General features: G+C 38.6%; 1 protein-coding gene across 1 annotated transcript in view; it reads right to left on the bottom strand.

The window, feature by feature from the left end:
- Nucleotides 1-221: 221 nt before the first annotated feature.
- The window catches only part of LOC110349690 (uncharacterized), a 339,954-nt gene continuing 333,003 nt past the window's right edge, over nt 222-7,172 (bottom strand). The window contains exon 19 of the mRNA XM_087187378.1: nt 222-536. The gene's annotated coding sequence lies outside the window, so the exon portion shown is untranslated. The remainder of the gene's footprint in view (nt 537-7,172) is intronic.

Raw genomic sequence — 7,172 nt, 5'->3', positions numbered from 1 at the left:
GAGTGGAAAGCCTTCATTCCCTCCCAAGCAAATTCCAGGGAGGCGCCCCCCTCCCCCATTTCACCAAGGAGACAGTGGTAATCAGTACCACCAGTGCCTCTATTTGCCAAAATAAACAGCTAATTTTCCCCACCAGTTCACACTGTTATTTGTTCCCTACTCCCTAACATACATTTTTCGCTTAGCTTCTAATATAGGATGTTCTCTTCTTTCTTTCCAATATCCAAATGCTGGAGGAACCCAGAAGTTAGTCTCAGGATCTTAGCTGTTCCTGAAATATATTCCCAGGGTAACCCCATTCCATTCAAATATGATCAATAAAGACTTACTAGTTGGTCTCCAGGGGAAAAATTGATGTGTAACATTTGATGATAGTTGCAGTTCAAATTCTCCAACTGTTATGGTTTGGATCTAGATGTCCCTCCAAAGCCTCATGCGGTCATAGGTGGGTGAATCTAGTGTGCGATGCTAGGGAGCGTGATTACTAAACCACTACATGTGAGTGGTTCATTTCGCACTGCCCTCATCCCGGTAGTCTGAATAAGACAAAAGGAGCAGAAAGAAACTGTTAAACTCCCTTATTGCCTTTGCTACCATGTGCACGCCATGCTGTTTCACTTCTGCGATGCTGTTTTCCATCCTTACCTTGGAACCAGCCAATTATGGACTGAAATCTCTACAAACTGTAAGTCAAATAAACCTTTCTCCTCTAACTTTACGTGTTAGGTATTTTGTCTAGCAATGAGAGAAAAGTAGCTAACACACCTACCATGGCCAATTTCAAGATACAATTTAACATGACATTGGCTCTCCTGAACTGGAAGTATTCATTCTGTACCACTACTTAATATATGCTAATAAAGGATATTGAACTCAAACTATCTTTGGTTATCAAATAAGAAGCTTCTTAAATACAGTGCATCCAAAACATAATTTTCACGTTACTATTTTCCTAATTCTACTCCTCCGCTGATATTCGTTTCTCCACGAATGGCACCACTGTTAACACTGACATTTTCTCTGTTAATTTTCAGTGGCTAAAGGGGTTTTCCAAACTGCAATGATCAGGGAAATGATTTATTCTAGGACATTAGCCACTGCTCTAGATTTCTCTCCTAAATAAGACCATAAGGTGTTAAAGTTGTGGACTTGGAGCTGTGTTCTAGAAAAAGGAAGGCCCAACATAGGAGAAAATATCTTAAAAAGAAGCATTTGCCATGTTATTGAAAGTATATGTAGAATCATGATGCATGATCATGTGTAAAAAGGATAATATAACAAAATTGAACTTTTTATAAGCTAATATTCACCATAATAAGAGCATGACACAGATGTTTTGTGTCCCCACTATAACTCTGAGGACCAAGCAGAAACATGGTGGTGCCACATCTATTCCTGCCCTGTGTGGCTGTATCGTGGGTGATAAGATTTTGTATTTTTTGGCTGCTTAGAATAGCCACTCAATTGAATCATACTTCTGTTTATTTGTAGAAGTGCGTCGTTGTGAATATGTGTTTTCTTCATGTCAGTTGACAGTCCATGGAAAATAAGTTCTCCATACATATAAATGAGGATCAGAAGCAGGAAACAGGTCTGAGCTCTCCATATTATTATAATAAATTTAAAGCATACAGAGAGCTGTACAAGTTATTATAATAGTGAGCTGATGAAGGAGATTTAATGATTGATAATAATTTTGAGATACTTGTTTTTGATCTTTTGATTAATATGATTGTATATATTTAGCAGTCATTTTATGTCCCTCCTTTAACTTTATTCTCTCTCTCTCTCTCTCTCTCTCTCTCTCTCTCTCTCTCTCTCTCTCTCTCTCAATATAGCTATTACTGTGAAAGTGATATTTTAAAAGAAAACCAGGAGAACATGCTACTATAGAAGCTAAGTATTTCAACAAGGAAGGACCTATTTTCTAGAGGATGACTAGTAGTCCTATACAAGGCACAGAGAACAAGATGGTATGAAATGATGTTGGAAATATGAGTGTCTGTGCATCTCTAAACATTTAGAAGTTGTCATTGTGTTGTTTTTCCTGCTATCTCTAACTTGGTGGCACTAGAATGAATTACCAAGAACTTTCTTTCAAATATGAGCTTGGCTTCTGGAAATGTCCTCCCCTTCTTGGGAAAAATTCTTTAGAAAATCAAGAGTCCGTACCTGGGCACTAAAAATATCCTTCAATATACCACAGCTCCTTCTCGTTTCCCTCTCACATGCAACCTCATACAAATAAAAAGAATTACATGGGATACTTTCAAACTAGTCAAATGGATACATCAAGAAAAGAAAATGTTAAGAGAAGAAAATTAACAATCTCATTGATACTGTTGGCTTCTTTTTCTCAGAGATTCGTTTTTCAAGGGCAAGGTACTTCGAATGACTTCCAGGTGTGTAGGTGGCCACGTGGGGGTGGCAGAATGTGTGAACAGTGAGGCTGAAGTGTCAAAAGATGAGTTATATCCATCCACTTCATCTTCAGCAAGTCCATGAATTTCCTCCTTGGCTTACTTAAAGCTATCAGTGATTTTGGAGCAGGAACAATATCTGAGCTCCTCACACTTGAGACCTCTTGCAACAAAACCTGAAGAAATGTGTCTGCTTCTTTGAATATTGAGCTCGTTTATCAAGAACCTGAACCCTCTGGGTCAAAGCACAGAGACAAAGCATTGATGTAAAGACCTAAAGACATTTCTATCTCTTGTTTCTAGATCCCAGCAACTATACAACAACAGGATGCCTGAATTTCTCAGGTATATTTATTTGGCCTCCTTAATACCAAGCTATGGTTTTGAGAAAAAGAATACGGGATGAATTAGGCCCATGTAGATTTGAGGAAAAACTCTGAAATGTCAACATCTGTCCCCTGTTCTATCACTGTTTCTGAATTCATTTTATTCTCCAAGGCAATACTTTGTGCTGGAAAATCAAACAACCTTTTCAATCACACTTTTGTTTACATTTGATGAAGAGATGGGGGATAAATACATTAAAACAAAAATAACTTTTCATAGAAAGAATGAGAGGAAAGGAAACGCTTCTGCATGCCAGAGCTCTACCCCTGTTGTGTTTAACGATTTTCCTTGAGATGTGCAGTAAAGTCTCCTTGTTTGGCTTCCTTATTATTGCCTGAAATTTCAAGCACCCCCCTCCAACCCAGGTGTATCTACCTACCCATCATGGTCAGAGGCAAGAATCCTCCTCAGTGATCTTTTCAGTACATTATACTGATTCTCCTTCTGGTACAACCTAAGTGGGGTAGTCAACTCTTGATCAGGCACACTGATTCACCACATCTGGTGGTCCAAAAATGGTACTTCCTGATGTCTCAGCACCAATCATTTACTGCCGTTTCTTTAGTGATCTCCATACCTTCTAATTGGCAAGCAGAAAATTTGCGGAGGGACAGCCATCCCCATTCCCCACCTGGAAATTCTTTAGTTGTCCTCCATCTCTTCTACATTGTCTTGCCACTTTTGCTTTCCACACCATCCAAACTTCTTCATGATTATCAACCTCATTGACTGCATCATAGCCCCAGAAAGTAGCAACACATCATTATTAGTCTCAACAGAAGCTAAGATTCAGTCATTGAGGTAGAGGACCTTGCTTGCCCAGGCATGCTCTGTTGGAAAGTGGTGAAGTTGACCCTCTGTCAAAAACAGATGCCACCCCAATTCTTGTCTCTGTAACAACACTGTTCTGTCTCTTCTGTTTGTAGCTGGTGATGTTAAAATAAATGAGCTCAGAGGTTTGTTTCATTTTTCTTTTCTGGAGTCAGAATAGGATGTTTCATCTCCAAAAAGAGGGGAAAAACATAATACAACTTTGAGTCACTTAGATTGCTCTGACATATTAGATCTACATGGTTACTCTTGTGAAGTTTCTCTTAGAAACGTCAAGTTGTGGGAGAAAGGAAAATATTAGAGAGAAAAGGATTTGGAGTGCTTGTGTTTGGCTTTTAAATGGATGAGACCCCGTGTCTTTCTAGTGTTGTAGGGTAAAAGAACACAAATTTGTAGTAGATAAAAGTTTATTTTTAGCTTACTGCTGTACCCTTTTCTTTAATTTCCCTTTACACTACCCTATTTGTAAGTTGAAGATTTGGGGACAGTCAACTCTCTAATCCTCAGTGACCTTGCAAATTTTCTCAACTGGGAAGTGAATATGGTTTTAATAAACACCACAAAAGATGATTATGAAAAGTAGGTGGCCTAAGGATGTGAATCATCAGAAGTTCTATGAACAGGAGTAGTTATTAAGAATTAACAAATAGAGCTCAAGAGACTCAATCAATGCATACTTAATTCATTATCCAGATTGATCTACATTATCAATTGCTTTTGCAAAATATGTGGACAAATGGTCGCCATACCACCAATGTACTTGTTGCTAGTACACCATGCTCCAGTACTCCCCAAATCAGATTCACTGTTTAGCAAGATTCAGTTGTGTTTGTTTCCAGATCTATTAAATATTGGTCATACTATTGCAGATAGCTAAACTACTTAGAAATTATTATAAGGCAGTTAGACAAAGCTGGGAACTCAGCATTGGAAAACAATTGAGGCACATTCACTGGTTAGCATTAGACAAAGAAAAGAGGTACTATTTCCCCAAGAGATGAATAGCAGCAATTGATATTCTAGATAGACATCAATCTTTCTAGCCCATTTCCTTGCCAGAAATTCCTTGTATTTGATCCCCATTTAATCAATATTACCTGGGTGACAGTACTTCTAATCTTATTGGTTGATCATGGTTTTGTCCCACCTCATGCCCACCTTGTAATTTTCCACTTAGTTTTATAGTTTTGTCCCACTTAGTACCCACCTCACCTCATGGATTTACCATATAAAATACCTTTGTAAAAAGGGTTGGACAGACAACCCATTTTCCAGCTCCCCTTCTGTCACTCTTTAACAGAAGTTATCTTTCTCTCAATAAAATTTTTCCTACTCTTAACCCTGTTCGTAAAATTCACTCTTTGATTTTAGAGAACACAAAATTGTGTTTCAGATATCTAGCAGGTTTGGGAGTTACATCTATTCCCCGTAAAACAATACTTGCTTTGGTAATCACAAATTTAATCAGTACTATATAAATGGAGACACCATGGGTATGAACAGAAAGTTATTGACTCTACTGTTTCTTTTAAAGCTGTCTAATTTTTCACATAAAGGGGATAATGGTAAGTTACTAAAAATAGATCTACCAAAACAAGAACAAAAAAAAGCAGAAATTTTAATCTAAAGTCTAAACTTTTATTACCTCACCAATCAGAGGGCTTATTTCTAAATAAAATCTCTCCTTCACAACAAGCATTGCTGAATTAATGCACACAAACCTGTTGTGAATTATAATGAAATAGTTAAAGTAGGCATATTTCATTTCTTGTATGTCTCTCTGCTTAAGTGACTTTTCTGATTAGCCAACCAATGGTTGTCTCAATTGCATTAAATAAAGGGATTTCCTTTGAGACACAAAATAATAAAAAGTTGATTGGGAAATTGGTGTCAAAGGAGAGCAAAAGGAGGCCAAATTCTCAATTTGGAGAGCAACACTACTAAGTTGTGCTGTGGTTATACTTCCTAGGTCTTTCCATTTAGTGAGTTTCTCTCCCATGCCAAGGATTCCAGAATGCCACTGTATCAGCCCAGGAGCTGCAAACAGAAGGATCTTGACTCCCAAATCTACTTCAGGGAGAGTGGAGATTTCTCATCCTTTGCTTCAGGGATAAATCATAATTCTAATGTTTCATAAAGTTGCTATGAATACCTCAGTCCAGTGCTGCAGCAAGAGTGGAGGAAAGCCCACAGTGAGTCTGGTACCTGCCCCCCAGCCTAAGCTCAGATGTACAAAGCAAATCCTTCTCCATCATCCAGGGTCAGTGAAGCTTGAAAGTGAGAGCCAAATTCACAGACACCATCTGGGGAAGTGAGAAAAAACTGTGATGCACAAGTCAGAAAAAAATGGCTTTAAGGTTTGGCTGTGACTCTTCCCAATAGGAATTTCTAGCAAATCATATTATGGCTCTGGGTCTAAATTTCCTCCACCTATAAAATTTGCATACCCTGCCTTAGGAGAAGTTTCTTGTGAATGCAAGGAGAAAGACTTCTCCTGAATCTCTTCCAGAACGAGCCCCTCCTCCTCTTCTCATGTGTTTTTTCCTCTGCATTCTTCCATGGTATGGGAGATGATGACTTGTGAATGTAGGACACTCATAGAAGCACATTTGCTATGGTGGCTTCAACATTACTACAGACATGCCAACTTCATCTTTGCTTGTAAGTTGCCTGCTATAAGATTTCCTCCTAGGAGGGGAGTGCTTCTTCGTGGTCTCCTCTGAAGCTCACCATTCTTTTCTCATGTAGCCATAGGGAGGAAGGCTCTGGCACCAAATCCCACTCTTCCACCTCTTTGTATTTGGAGACATCAGTCATAAAAGGAAAGTCAGCCAATCAGCACTGAGCCCTTTATGTCTAATCTATTGATGTTTTGTCAGAAATCCAGAGGAGGACAGGAGAAATGATAAGACAACAAAAATCTACTCAGAATGCCTAACAGGAGTTTTGAGGTTACAGGAAGATTTGAAGATTAGAGGTAATACATTTTAGGAAATAACTTACTCCATGCACAAAACAACAAAAGAGTTCCAAAGACAAACAAGCATTCCAGCACCATGGTTGATGAAAAGGGTAAAGGAGGAGGCATCAATTTCTTTCCCCTATCAAAATTGCAACCATGTTTTCTTGACCTCTGCACACAAACCAATTATTCTTGCTTCCACCAAAAGTACAACACGGCTCAGATGACTGACTATTAAGTGGGCTATTAAGCAAATATGGTTTTTATTGCTGTCCAAGCAACTGCAGACCATGCAGTTATTTATTTTATGGCTTAGTTTCTTCATCTGTAAAATAAACTTCAATGGAAAAGTTCTTGTATTAGTAAGGGGCCTGGGGGATTAAATAAGAGAATAAACAGAAAATTTACTTGTAAGGTATAGAACAGAGCCAGGCACGTTGGCACAAGGCTATAATCCAAGTACAGGGTAGGCTGAGGCAGGAGATGTTCAAGGCCAACCTGGGCTACATAGTGAGTTCAAGGCCACCCTAAACTACATAGCAAGACCCTTTCTCAAAAAAAAAAAAAAAGAA

Source organism: Heterocephalus glaber, unplaced genomic scaffold (genome assembly GCF_053883595.1).
Source record: "Heterocephalus glaber isolate CG9 unplaced genomic scaffold, H.glaber_assembly_v1.0 deba00001509, whole genome shotgun sequence".
NCBI lineage: Eukaryota > Metazoa > Chordata > Mammalia > Rodentia > Bathyergidae > Heterocephalus > Heterocephalus glaber.
The sequence above is the reverse complement of the archived record's forward strand: the minus strand, read 5'-3'. Positions and strand labels throughout refer to the sequence as shown.